The sequence below is a fragment of the Alligator mississippiensis genome, chromosome 7 (assembly GCF_030867095.1).
Source record: "Alligator mississippiensis isolate rAllMis1 chromosome 7, rAllMis1, whole genome shotgun sequence".
Classification (NCBI taxonomy): Eukaryota; Metazoa; Chordata; order Crocodylia; family Alligatoridae; genus Alligator; species Alligator mississippiensis.
The window spans coordinates 81,901,569-81,916,815 of record NC_081830.1 but is presented as its reverse complement, the minus strand read 5'-3'; the positions used below and the strand labels follow the sequence as shown (position 1 = coordinate 81,916,815).

Sequence of the window (15,247 nt, the reverse complement as noted above, 5' to 3'; positions counted from 1 at the left end):
GGAAACCAGCTTTATTCCCATATAAACAGCTGAGCTTTTTATTTGTGATTCAGATAATTAAGTGGGAAGAGTGGGTTTTTTTGCAGGAAAAACCGTCTCTTCTGGTGGGAGGCTCTGGCAAGAGAAAGAGTTGCTAGATAACTGATATCAGCAGAGCAGCAGTGTCTGGCTGGAGGTTTCTGCCAGAGTGAATTGTGCACGCTCTGTTACTACCCCTGTTCAAGGAAGAAAAACCTGTGCATGTTTTGTACATAAACGACGCAAAGAAAATGTCTGATTCAACATCGCCATTTCCTACCCCAAATGGGCACCTGACCAGATGGCCCCTGTGCCAAAACCTCCTCGTTCTCAACGGCACACTCTGCTGAGAGCTGGTGGGCAGGTGAACGCAGAGACAGAGCCAAGCTTTTCAGCCTGGCTTGTCCCCTACCCTCTCCCTGTGTTCCCAAGGCCAGCTGGAGGGGCTGCAGGTTGCCAGGGGGCAAGACCCTGCAGGAGCAGCCTCAGCATGGGGGACTGCCCTTGCCCTCTGAGTACAGCCTGGGAGTTGGGAGAGGGCAGACAGTGGAAAGAGCAGGGTGAGGACCTGCCCCACCACCGTTAAGTGGCGCCAGCTAGATCACTGACTTTCAACTTTTTTTAGCCTCTAGGACGCCCTCCCAACTTTTCTGAATTTAGATGTTGCTCAGTGATTTTCAGCTGGGTGCCACAAAATTCAGAAAAGTTATGGAGCTATTTTTTTTAATGGTACATATCTCAGCACTGGTACGGTTTCCTCTGGCAGGGGAAAGGAATATGTTATATGTTTTTAACTATACACTCACACAAAAGTGTGCACCCGAAAAGGCACACACACACAGACTTACTTTTGATGCCTAATTATTGCCTTCTCACACACACAAAAGTAAGTAAGTATGCATGTGTGTACCTTTTGGGGTGTAACAGTGAAGTCTGCCATCAATTTTACTCCAGACAAAAAGCGTATCAAAAGTCTGGGAAGCACTGCTGTATGATTTGGAAACAGGCCATTGGATATGAAGCCAGCTCAAACCTGGGGTTGAGGTTCATGTTGGATTCAATGCCATCAAAATCCCACAAACAAGTCCTGGATTTATGTTCAGATTAGCAGAATTTCTCCAAGCTCAACAGGAACCTGCTGATCTCAACCGTGTTGTACTAACATCTTGCAGTGGAGGCTGGTTGCTCTTGCAAGCTTTTGTCTACCCTCAGAGGCAATTTTTAGCTGCAAATGTTGTAAACCCAGGGATGCTATATCAAAGACAACAACTCTTGAAAATAATTAATACTTGGAAATGCACTAGCACTTTAAAAAAAAAAACTTAGGCTATATAGTTAAGTGAGTGTGTAATGGTAAATTGTACCCACAACCTGATTTCAGAAAGGCAGTTTGAGAGGCACTTTAACACTTCCAGTAATGACCATTACTGATCTTGCAAAGCAAACCAATGCTGTAAGCATCAACCATGGCACACAAAACTAACTGCTATTCTATTCTATATCAGTTCCTGCATTGCCCTCATCACCATACTGTCTGAGCACCTTGCACAAGTGCAGTACGTGCAGTGACTAATAGGTATCACATGCGGTTTATTTGCTTTTGTATCTTCTTCCAAACTTCTATAATGCACCAAACCCTCACCTGCTCCAAAGTCAACAGAGCACTGTCAATTTGCATCAGCTGAAGATCTGGTTCTCAGTGTAGGAATGAAGTATCCCAACAATGAACCTAGGGAGTGCAACAGCTACAAGAAGTTTAAAGCTACTTACAATATAACTCCGGCACTTAAAAGGAAAGAAAGAATTTGAACTATCTAGAGATGAACTGCTGTTATGTGCAACTACTACTATGATTTGTAAAAGAGAGTCTGGTGTGTATATTCTGTTGATTTTGGTATAGGGTAAAAGTAACGGCTTTATATATATAAATTCCTTACTGGCCCAAGCATATTTCTATAGGAAACTCTGAGGCAGTAGCACAGCCATTACTTTTATCCTATACCAAAATCAACAGAAAAAGGTAACTGTGTCTAGTTATCCTCTGAAAAACAGGCAGTATTTCTAACAAGACTATAAGCTTCTGTAGGTAAAGTTGAGCAAACACATCACTAATTTGCCATCTCTTATATTTTCTCTTTTTTGAGAAAGAGCTAGAAATGTGACACATGATTAGGACTGAAGCTTTTTTTTTTTAAAAGCTGGATTAATTAGCAGTATCTCAAAAACAGAAGGAACAAAGCTACCAGGTATGTAAAGCATTAATCATATCACTAGTAATTAGTGCCAGAACACAGAAATACGCAACAAAATGAGTAAGTAAAAAAAAAAAAAATTTTTTTTTTAAACTCAACCATAGTTCATGGCAAACTTGAAGAAACAGGGTTGGGAGTTGCACGTTGTGTTTGTTAAAATAGCAAAGGAGAAAAAGAATCTGGCTGTCTGGGTTAGTTCAGCAAAGTCTGGATAAGAGGGAAATGCTGAAAATTATGAACAAAAATAGGAAGACCAGCTGTAACAGTTGAAACCTGACTGATTCAAAACTGTGTCTAGTCATCAGTGGAAAATATAGACAATAATGCATCAGGGTCATAGAATGAATGATGGCTGGTTTATTAACCTGAAATACTTAGGCCTCCCATGGCTTGTGGAAGTAATACCACATGATTGGGCAACCCAGGAGACAATGTAAGGTATAAATAAAGCCCGTGGTCAGTAATCCGGATGGGTCAATCAGCAATACAAGTGAAATCATTTTCAGTACCAGGGAAAGGAAGTTTGGTGCCCGGGGCAGAGCCCGCAGTGGCAGCCCGCCCTCACCCCATGCACAGATCCGGGGGGCACATGCCCCCCCATGCTTGCCTGGGAATGCACACCGGGCCAGGAGCCATCCTCTACATCTCCGCGCCCCCTAAAATGAGCTGTTCACAGCTCTGTCCCGTGCCCCACCCTGCCCCAGCTGGGCAGCGCCTCTTGGCGCCCCTTCGCTTTGGTGCCTGAGGCAGTCAAACCGCTCACCCCCCTTTGCTACAACACTGTTGGGCTTTCCTGAGTGATACAGGACTGAAGGAATTTGTTGGTTTTGCAAATAAATAAAAAATATATACACTAAAATAATTGCTACATTCAGCATACAAAGGGGAAACATGCAGCAGAACTATGTCCATGGCAACATAGCAAACTAAGCACGTATGAGAGATGCCAGGAAAAAATACAGGTCATCAACACAGGCAACCAAGACAAGTGTTTAAGGCTTCTGTTACTTAAAATAATGCTGTGAATAAACAATACGTAGGTGGTGGATTATGCATTATGCATCACTGGTCCCCAAGCCTGACCAGCAAACATTCCCCTATTTGCAGTCCATCCTGGTTGGTGATGCTAGACCATTATCTTTGCAGATACACAATGCATACCTTATACCAGCTGTATTATGCTGTCACTTGTAACTCTAATACTTGGTATTATAACTGAGGCAGATTCCAGGTTGGCACGAAGGTTGAAAGTTGACAGGTATGTTAGCAGCAATCAGTAGAAGCGACTCTTGTAAAATCTCTGAACCTTCACGAGCCTGCAATGAAATTATTTTCTCCTTAAGAATTAGCTGACACATTGGTACTAACTATAATTTCTCACATCATTGCTTATTTTGACATGCATATTTTCATATCTAGTCAGTCAGGCTCCTAGTTTGAATTGTGTATTACATTGCACAGAGAAGGCAATAATTAGGCATCAAAAGTAAGTAAGTTACAATTCATTTTAATGATTGAATCCTTTTTCTAAACTTGTCCATAATGCCTTTCCATAGGCATTATGAGATGTTTTTATACAGATGATTTTAACTACAGTTAGTCAAATTATAAACAAGTGTGTGTGTCCAAATTACAAATACATTTTCTGAAAAATTCAGCCTACAAATACTCCATAAATTGGTGCTTATTTCTGCAAATATATTTCCATGGACAAATGCTGTTCAGTTTGTAGAAATAATGTTCAGCTTACAGGATGTTAAAGAGGCAATACTTTGACTTTGGTATTCCTTATTTGTGATGTGTAAGCAAAGATTTTAGTGCCATGGATCTCTGTATCCTTTAGTTAACAAAGATGCATTGGTTTTGCTTCACCTCATCATCACAGTGCCATAGGCAAATAGTTAGCCCTATTTTACAGATGGCTACACAGCAGATAACTTACTGAATATCAAATTGGAATTCTCTAATAAGGAAAGATTAGATCCAATTACTTTGACTTGCATAAGATCATCTTCATCTTTAATGGAACTTTAAGGCTTTCATTTCAAAGAAAGATTTGACTATGAATTATCACATTGTTGATGTTTTTAACTGATTTGCAGAATCAAGGACTCTAATGAAATTAAAGATGAGGACTAAAGGAGCAACAGGTAAGCAAGATCTTTTTTCACTTATGGCTGTTTGTTTGTTTGCAGATAACCACTGGGGTTTCAAAGAATAAATTGGAGAAAACAGCCTGAAATAATTGCTCTAAAAACAATTAGTCAAAATATTCAAAGGATTGATATAAATTACATTGTTTAATTAAAAGATCAAAAGAAACAATGTTGGTTTTAATTAGAGCAATTCAAAATCAGCAGAGGGGCAAGGAAACCAACTGATTTTCAAATGCAGTCTATGGATGTTTAGAACATACAATGCATCAAAACCAACGTATCAGTATTCAACGCATCAAAACTAAAAGGCTGGTTGGAACAACTCTAAATGCCTGCTTAGTGATACTTGAATGTAATTTATCAGCTATTAGTTACTTGGCGTTACCATTGCAATAAAGATTACAATCAAAATGAGAATGATTGGGGCTAAATACAGTCAAAAACCCCAAGGCTGAATCAATTCAGTCTTTGCAGGTTAGTCTAAGCGGCAGAAAGAGATTACATTGACTAACAAATGAACAGACATTCACTTTTGATTCAGGAAATGCAGCCACATGCCTCCAGTGGCTCAGGTGAGAAGCCAGGGGATGCTAGAGCACAGCTTTCTGGCACCATAGCCAGTATGGGCTGTGTATTCACTTCTTCCTGCTGCCCCCAATGTCTCTGGGATTTGCAGTGCACAGTTGCAGCCAACAGTAAGTTTAGCAGAGCAGGGCAGCTCTGTACTCAGGGGAATGGAGGGTTTAAGCCCCCTGCCTGGCCCCAGACGGGGATTCCCTGGGGGGGAGGGGGCAGGGCAGTCCCTGCCTCCCCTCCCCCCCAATACTTCTCTGCTGGAGCAGACAGCCCAGCCCAGCCCAGGGATGCAAAACATGCTGGGATGCTGGGGGACTGTGATTTAACTTGAACCAGGAACGGGTCTGGGACAGAAGTTTCATAAACCCATTTGACCCAAATCAGTTAAGTCTGATACTACATTCAACCAGGCTTATTTTAAACCAATTTCAGCCATTTTGAAACTGGTTTATGTGCGCTGAACTTTTGTTCTGTTACAGGTTTAAATCAATTTCTGATCACTTAAACCAGTTTATGTGTAACTTCTGTCCCTAGGCTGGGAGACCAATGAAAAGCAGGGATTTGCTTTTCATAGAATGAAAGGAAATTAGGGTTGGAAATGAAATTTAGGGATTTCAGCATCAGGAATGAAATTCAGTAAGTTATCCAGACCAACCCCCTGCCCAAAACAGGACCATCCTCAGCTATATATCATCCCAGCCAAGGCTTTGTCTAGCTGGGCCTTAAAAGCCTCCAAGGACTGAGATTCCACACCCTCTCTGACTAACCTGTTCTAGTGTTTTACTACCCTCCTGGTGAGAAAGTTTTTCCTAGTATCCAACCTAAACTTCCCTTGCTGCAACTTGAGACCATTGCTCCCTGCTCTGCCATCTGCCCCCACTGAGAACAGTCTAGTTCCATCCTCTTTTGAACCCCCCCTTCAGGTAGTTAAAGGCTGCTATCAAATCCCCCCTCAAGTGTCTCCTCTCTAAACTAAATGCCCAGGTCCCTCAGCCCTTGTTCATAAGTCATGTGCTCCAGACCCCTAACTCTTCCCACTGCCCTCTGCTGTACTCTCTCCAATTTGTCCACATCCCTTCTGTAGTGGAGGACCAAAACTGGGCACAGGACTCTAGGTGTGGCCTCAGCAGTGGCAAATAATCATTTCCTTTGATCTGCTCGCAGCAATCCTACTAATGCAGTCCAGTATGCTGTTAGCCTTCTTGGAAACAAGGGCACACTGTTGGGTCATATTCATTTTATTGTCCACTGTAATCCCCTGGTCCTTTTCTGCAGAGCTACTGCTTAGCCAGTCAGTTCCCAGCCTTTGTTGGTGCATGGGATTGTTCCATCCTAAGTGCGGGACTTTGCACTTGTCTTTATTGAACTTCATGAGATTTCTTTTTGTCCAGTCCTCCAATTTGTTGAGGTCTCTCTGAATCCTAGCCCTGCCCTTCAGTGTATTTACTACTCCCCTCATCTTTAAAATTTGCTGAGGGTACACTCTACCCCATCTTCCAGCTCGTTGATGAAGATATTGAACAAAACTGGCCCCAGTACTGAGGCACTGTACTTAATATCAGTTGACAACTAGACACTGAGCCATTGAATACTACCCTCTGAGCCCGACGCTCCAGCCAATTTTCTATTCACCTTACAGGCTATTCATTCAACCCGTGCTTCTTTAGTTTGCTTGTGAGAATGTTGTGGGAGACAGTATCAAAAGCCTTGCTAAAGTCATACCTTGGTATATCATGTGCACTGTTCTCCCCACATCCACAGAACCAGTCATATCACCATAGAAGGCAATCAGGTTGGTCAGGCATAATAACTTGCCCTTGGTGAATCCATCCTTACTGTTATTGATCACCTTCTTGTCCTCCAAGTTCTTAGAAATGGATTCTTTAATGTTTTGTTAATGCTTCCATTATAAAAACTAGTATACGATCTGCATGTGTATTATTTCTAATATTTATTGCTGCTATTTACTTAGGGCGCTAACAGATATGCAGGCCCCCACTCTAACTCATGGTGCTTTACATAAGGCATCATGAGTTAGAGTGCCCCTCACACCCCAACAGATATTTGTATGTTTGGTTGGGGCAGGGAAGGGTTTGAGCCAATTGAGCTGGAAGAGCCTGCCTGCAGCCTTTCTTCTCTAGCCGTCTCCCTCTGCCCCCCACCCCACACTGCCTTCCCAGCTCTGGTGCTGTCTGAAGGAAGGGAGGAAGAAGAAAAAAGGAGAAGCAAGCTGCAGGCTGGGGTTTGCCTAGCCTCAGCTGGAGGGTGGGAGTTTTGTGGGGTTGGGACCCCAATCCAGCTGCCCCCCCCCCCTCCAGCTCAGGCCGGGCAAACCCCAGCCTGCAGCTTGCTTCTCTTCCATCAGCCCTGATCATGCGACAGACTTTCCCTAGGTAACACAAGTTCCCTAAGGTGCTCCACTTTGGAGCACCTTCCTCTGATCCCTCATTTGATGAGGGTTAATTTGTTGCATAATCAGCTACTTTTAAAGTGCTCTGCAGTCATGCACATGGGTCACAGCACAGCTATGGAGTGCTTTAAAAAGTGGCCAACTGTGCAACAAGTGTAACTTCTGTCTGTGCCCTTAGTGTTCATAGCACCATGATGAGCCTTTATCACAGGTACAGATGAAGACAAGGGACCAAGTCCTTAGCTGCTGTCAAGTGTATTGGCTCCACCTCAGGCATTTTCACCACCTGAAGATCTGTCCCTCTGGCTCTTTCCTGGGTCATCGACACTTCCAGGCTTTACCCCTCACACATTTGGCAAGCAATTAATTTTGCCCACAACCTCCAAATCAATCCTGCCCCATATTCTCCATGTCATTTCAGTGCTTTCAGGACCTCCTCCTGTCTCCCAGCTTCCATCCATATCTAGTGAGAGGCGGAGTACAGCAGATGTCCTGCTTCTCCTAAGAGAAGACTGGGAAGGATGGAGCAAGGTGGCCCCTCCTCACCCCCTGTCAGAGCAGGCTGCAGTGGGGGGACACTGGGAGAATTCTGCCTCCTTCTCAGGCAGCCCCACAATTGGCTGCTTGACCCCAAGAGGTGAGCAATGGAGCAGACATCCAATAAGAGATCATTTTCTATTAGCCAGACTAAAATGGATTTCTGAGAGGGCTGGAGCTTCTTCTTGCAGAAGACTGGCTTCAACCGTAACCAATATACCATCACCCACAAGGAATTTGCAAGGGCTGTCAACACAAAATTGAACTGCACTTTGACAAACCTAAGGAAAACTGGGAGGGTCCATTAGGTAGAAGTATCCTAATCACAAAGCCAACTTATCAGGCGTACCAGGGAAGCAGAGTGAACAACAACTGCAGCCAGTGCTTAGTGGATGGATAGCTATACCAGGAACTTATGCATGGTGCAAGGTTCATTTGTCTCCCTTTTGCTGGCATTCACTCTTCAACTAAGTACAGATAGTCAAAAAGCCCTAGGCTGAATCAATTCAATTTTCACAGGTTAGTCTAAGCTGCATAGATTGAACCAATTAGCAAGTGAATAGACATTCACTTTTGATTCTGGAAATGCCCAACATGACTGCAGTGAACCAGGCCAGAAGCTGGCAGGTGCTAGAGCACACCTCCCTTCTTGGCTGAAGCAGAGAGCTTGGGCCAAGGATAGCCTGCCTACCCTACAAGGCGGGGTTTGCTGGGGAGGTACAATGCATCCTGGGATGCTGGGGGACTGCGAGTTAATTTGAATCTGGAGGGGATCTGGGACAGAAGTTCAATGAAATGATTTAACCTAAATCAGTTAAGTCTGATACTACATCCATCCAGGTTTATTTTAAACTGGTTTGGGCCATTTTGACAGTGGTTTATGTACACTGAACATCTGTTGTGTTACAGATTTGAACCTGTTTCTGATCACTTTTACCAGTTTGTGTTTAATTTCTGTTCCTAGCCTTCATTTGCTGAAGCACAGGTGACTAACTCCTGCTGCCTTCTGAACAGGCATGTTGTTGTTATTGCTGTTGTTTCATTTGTATTGTGGCAATATCTAGGAATCATGGATTGAGACCCCTACACAAACACAGCCCTCCAACCCACCTGCAATCCCAACTCTGATTCTTCCTTAATTTCAGGATACACTTCAAATTTCTCCTTGTCTTTGTTAACCAGTTGACAGGTTTGTGCCAGCCTACCCCCACAGACCTTTCTCTCTCCCCATCTGCCTCAAACTGGCCTCTTCTCTCCTTCTCCACACACAATCTCAATAGGGCTGCACTGAGGGTATTACACTCCTTAGCTTCTGGCATCTAGAAAAGCTTTTCTATATCTCTCTGTCTCATCAACTCATCTCATTTCTAATCTCACTTGCACCCATCCTTTTCTCACTTCCTATAGCAATGAATACCCTTCTCTCTGCCTGTTTATATTTTTGTATTTCTTTCTGCAACTGAGCCATTTAACTGCATGGAGTACTTTCAAAAGTACGAATGATGCTACACAAATAAAGTAATCTAGTCTCAAGCAAAAAAAAACCTGATTTTTTTCTGCATCCTGTGCCCAATCAACCCAATGAAAAGCAACAGATTCCTAAATTGTAAGCCCCACTCACATTTTTAACCCTCTGATCCTGCTGTATGACTTCAACAAGAGCTCAGAAAATAAAGGGCTGCAGCAATGCCACCCAGCTACAACATTTTGTTTTCGCAGTGCTAGCTTTCCTTGGTAAGCTCCACAGCAATATTCCCTGCCCCCACCACTCTTTTGGGATCCACTCATGCCTGCATCCTCATTGCCTTTACTTGTTGGGCTGCTCTTTGCCTTTTTTAGTCCAATAACAAATGCCAGTACTCATGAATGACCAGCATGCATTTGCAGCTCCTGCTCTAGATTGCCTATCTTAGTGCAGCTGTTAAATAGCACAAGTCAGATAGTTCGAGTTTCTATCCACTCAGTCCCTACAATTGCTACTGTCCTCTAACTAGAATAGTGCAGCACCTATGGGTGCTTGTACACGTGATGATACCTGGCTCTTCAAAGCAACAGGAACTGTCACACTTGACCACTAGGGCTATGTGAAATGGCACCGTTCTGTTTCGCCTTGAGTTTTGATACTTCGATGGAACAATGTTTCATATCAAATTTCATTTCAAGTCGAAACAGCTGTTCCGTTCCATTCCATCAAAACAGAAAGGCCGTTTTGACGCTGTTTCGAGTTTCGCTGGGGATGGGATGTCAGCCCATCTCCCCACTACATCTTGCCAGGGGCAGAAGGCAGCCCAGCTGGGCTGCTTTCCAGTTCCCCATGCTCGATCACTCTGGGGACAGGAGGCAGCCCAAACAGGTTGCTTCCCCATCCCCTGTGCTAGATCCCATCAGGGGAGGGAGGCAGCCCAACTGGGCTGCTTCTTGGTCCCCCACGCTAGATCATGCCAGGGTTGGGAGGGCAGCCCAGCTGGGCTGCTTTCTCATTCCCCGTGCTACATCGTACCAGGGCGATCTAGCATGGGGGACGGGAAAGCAGCCCAGCTGGGCTGCCTTGCCACCGCCTGCCAGATCTTGCTTTGGGGATGAGATGTCAGCCCAGCTGGACTGACTTCCCATCCCCAGCCTATGATTGAAACCTTTCGACTTTCAAAATGTTTTGACCAGCCTCGTTTAGTTTCGAGGCTACTTTGACAGCCTTTGTTTCATTCTGATTTTGCTATTTTGCAAAACAGCAAAATTGCCCAGCAAAATTTGGTATAGACATTTGCTGGCCAGCAAAATTTCACACAGCCCTATTGACCATACCCTCATAGCCTTTCACTCATCAGGTTTTGGCTCTCACTAGTCAGCAGCCCCAACATTAGCGAGGTGAATGCACTACTAGGCCTGTCCTAATCCATTCAGAAGCCTGTTAACATTTGTAAGAGGGAACAGCTCTAGTAGCTAACATGTATAGTTTATGTACAGTGCTGCTCAATCTTTTGGCCCGGGGGCTGGGTGAATGGCATGAAGCTGGTTTGGGGACTGGATTCCTTATGGGGTTGGTGCATGGGGATCAGACATCACACTGCCCCATATGCCTTGATTGGGTCCCATGCTGCCCTGGACCTGCCCCATGCTACCAAATTGGGCCCTGTGCCACCCTGGCTCCTGCCACTCAATCTAGAATACAGGACCGTGCTATTCAACCTGACAGGCTCCCCACCATCCCTGGATAATTGGCAGCAGGGGAGCAGCAATTAATACTGCCAGTGCTCCCCTACCACTGGATTTTCAGATCTCTGGGGAGCCCAGGGGGGGCCAGATGACATGACTCTACAGGCCAGGTCTGTTCTGTGGGTTAGGGGTTAAGCACCTGTAGTTTTAAATATATCACACACACTGAATGGCAATAATTGCCTCACAATTCTGCTGCAAGACTTCTGTCCTAGCTCAGACTTGTGTACAATGATCTCAAATGCACAGTGAGTGGATAGACAGTCTTGCTCTCAGACAGATTAGGGGTGAAAAGGCAAATATAGGTCATGTCTTCCCCATAAAATGAAGGTGTGGTTGTAACAAGTCCTGGCATAACCATTTAGTAGTGAAGACATGACAGCATAGGCTTTGGCATGTGTTAACAACAGGAGTACAAACTCTCCATGGCCCCTGCATGCATGATCTGGTTGCTAGTGCGTGCTAAAGCCTGAGTGTGCTAAAGCTCTCTCTTCACAGTTAATGTTCCCCATGGTTGCTCTCAGAAGCCAGCAATGCTATACTAGCACATGCTTCAATTTGCTATCTATGATGCCTTTCAGGTCATAAATTAGCTTTTTAAATGGTCCTTTATACACTACAGATAATTGACAGCGACTTCCAGCAACACCAGTGAGCACCACCGAGTTTGCGGTTAACAATTGACTAATTCATTCAAAATGCCAGAAAACTGAAAAACAGTACAACTTATTTTTCAGCTGCTTTGCAAGAAATTTTGGAAACCAACTTCCTTTCAAACCATCATATTTGTGCATCAGATGTGCTGCAACAGCATTAAGGCTAGGACCGTAGTTGGATGGATTTGAAGAGACGTGCGTGTATTAGAAATGATTGCTTAGCAGCACTTTGTCTCCCACAGCAAAGGACGTGATTTGTTTATGGGCCGGCTGTAAAATGAGTTAAAGAAACTTAAGATCATTTTACTGAAATGGCAAATATGAGATATGAAGTCATGAAGTCCTAGGGGAGAAAAAACAGTGCAAGCAACATCTAGAGCTCCACAGAATAAATACTCTGCCACGTTTAAATATTTCCCTTACGTGCCCTCTCCTACACCTTGATACCGGCTCTTTCATCCTTTTGGCCATTAGTAAAAGAAAAAAGAAGAGGAAATAGGGCAAGAAAAAAACCTCTGATCAAACTAAGCCAACAAGAATTATGCTGACTTGCTCATGCGAATCTTTACCAGGTGTTGGGTTTTGCTCCACTGTTTGTATCCACAACAATGTTGCAATGTCGCTAAACGGAAATACAGGCACAGCTAGTATTAGGAAAAAGTCTTTCAGATCTAGAGATCTGTCCAGGGGAAACCCCTGCCCCAAAAACTCAAGCTTCAACTCACTGTAGCTCCAATTAAAAATAAAGTGTGGATGAGTCATTTCAATGCTCATTGTTATGACACTTTACCAGAGCTCCTTCTTTACTGAACAAACTTCTGCACCAAGTCTAACTGGGATCTCATTTTATCGGGATTGGGGAAACTGGTCACAGATTAATATGCAACAGTCAGGGACCTGACTGAAAAATGAGTTGTTATATGTTAAACCAAATGTCTACACCAAAGAGAAAAAACACACATCCACATGAACTGCAAATACATTTCCTTCTTATTTGTATCTGCAGTTAGTTGTAGTCATCAGCTCTAGGATGAAGCGTTCAGGGACAGACAGTTCCCAATCTAAAGAAGGAACCAAAATCGACTGCAGTGGGATTGTTGGCGGTACATGTTTTGCTGCTCTGCCCTCCTGAGAAAACACAATGTTTGCACCCAATTTCCATTTCCATTAAATCCCTTTCACTTCTCACAGAGTAAAGGAGCCTTACAGAGGACGTGTATTACAGGGTCCAATTTGGACTCAATTAAAGTGGAAGCAACTTACCCAACTGCACAAGAGGTGCTAAAGCAATGCACATAGCGCAGATGCAGCGAGGACTGGCAAAAGTACATGTTTGCCAGCACAGTGTCTTTCAGCCTCCCCTTCAAAGTAAAATCAGTTATACTAGTTAATAGGTAAGCTTGCCATCATCTTTCTGTCTACGCTACGGACTTCTGCTGACAAGGCTCTGAGTTATAAAGCATGCCTCATCACACCCTGCCATGCCAGCATGGCATGCCAGCCAGATGTTGTTGTGTAGAGCTGCTACACATATTTTAAGGCCCCTTTGCCTTCTTGTGCACTGCATTTAAGAATTGCCATGTCTCTCATCTGTGGTAGTATTCCCTTGCAAGATGTGGGGTAATCTAGAGCTTACAGTAGTCATATTGCAATATCTAGGAGTATTATTGCAGAATACTTCAGTATGTTTATACTTTACACCCCAATTATCATGGGGCCTTCAAAACCTATATTGGCAACTTGTCCCTTTTATTTGGTATTGGCTGAGAGAGAGGGGAGAGAGAGAGACATTATCATTTGTGAGACATGACCTTCCAACTCACAGGAAGGATTCCAGAAAGAAATCTGCCTCTAGATAAATGCCTCTAAATAGCAAACGATCAGGGCTAGTGGGCAGAAGTGATCTCTTTTCTTAGACCAACAAGATTTTTGCAAAAAATAATTCTTTAATTGCAAGCTTTGGGGCACAAAGACCCTTCATCAGGCATCAGAGGAAAGATTGCAAAAGTTCTCCTGGGAAGAAATGAAAGTTCATATTTCATAGGATTTCACAGCTGTCCAGGAGAGCTGAGACTCCCTACCACTGAAGAACTGCTGCCCAGAGGGCTTTTCCATTTATTGACCCCTCTGTCAAATCCTATGAAATATGAACTTTCATTTCTACCCAGGAGAACAGTCTTTTTTCTGATGCCTGATGAAGGGTCTTTGTGCCCCAAAGCTTGCAATTAAAGAATTTTTTTTTGCAAAAATCTTGTTGGTCTAATAAAAGAAATCACCTCTGTCCACAAGCCCCAATTGCTTTTTCCTCTAGACCGGGGTGGGCAATTATTTCAGGTGGAGGGCCACTTATTGGCAAGCCATCGAGGGCCGTCTGACAGGCAGCCAGGGGCAGATAAATATTAATTTTCTAAATGTTTTAGGGGCCCTGCGGGCTGAATAGAACGGCCTGGTGGGCCGCATTTTGCCCACCCTTGCTCTAGACAAATATAGCTATAACCTGGATACCACAAAATAACAAAAGCAACTGAACTGTCAAGAGAAAGGATAAACACAGCATATAATGATTGGGTTATAGGTGACCTTGAGGAGCATGGGGGCGAGGGGTATTAAAAAGTACCAGAGCCAGGGGAGGATGTAGACCAGGGATCAGGACTGCGTGAGTGGGTCAGAACCAGAGAATCAAGTTGAAGTCCTAGTCATTAAGCAACATCCAGATCCGTAGTAGAGGTGGTGCCAGAAGTCAGGAGCTAGGGGACCCAGAACACAGAAACAGCGTAAAGCAGGAGCAGAGAACCAGGCAGGCGCTCCGCTTGAAGGGGAACAGGGACAGTTGCTCTGGGTCATGAGCCAAAAGTTCAAATAAAGGACCTGGACTTACTTACGAAGTTTAGCCAAATGAGCTTGCCCCTTGCAACTGGTGCCACTCTGAAATCGGATGGTCCCCTTGAGGGGAAAGGTTGTCTTCTAACATAATGACACCTTCCGAGATGCAACTAGCCTGCCCAATGCAGACCAGGCTGCAACACATGAATGTGAAAACAGAAAGGAAACCATCCAGCCAACAGGCACCGGGGGACAGATATGGGAAACAGAACTATTTAACGCTGCAATGCTGCAGCAGCAATTATATCATGAAAAGCAAAGAGGAGGACAGAGCTCAGGTTGTAGGAGAAGACGTTTTGGTGTATATAGTTTGCATACACACAGCTGGAATGAGAGCTTCAGCTGTAAACGGTCCTCCTAAGAAAGATCTACTTCTTTTTTACCCCCATGTTGTCACCCAGCACCTGGTACATGAAACGCCCGAGAAAAATATAAACCACAGGGACCAAAAGCACTACTGTATTATTTGCTTGCTAGATAACTATTTGCTTCCCAGATCCATGTCAGCTTGCAGCAGCAGATTCTCAAGCACGAACTGGAAGCCTT

General features: G+C 44.1%; 1 long non-coding RNA gene across 1 annotated transcript in view; it reads right to left on the bottom strand.

Moving 5' to 3' along the window:
- Positions 1-15,247, bottom strand: part of LOC132251936 (uncharacterized) — a 344,867-nt gene that overhangs the window by 114,965 nt on the left and 214,655 nt on the right. The window contains exon 3 of the long non-coding RNA XR_009463681.1: positions 3,432-3,586. This is a non-coding gene — a long non-coding RNA (uncharacterized LOC132251936). The remainder of the gene's footprint in view (positions 1-3,431; positions 3,587-15,247) is intronic.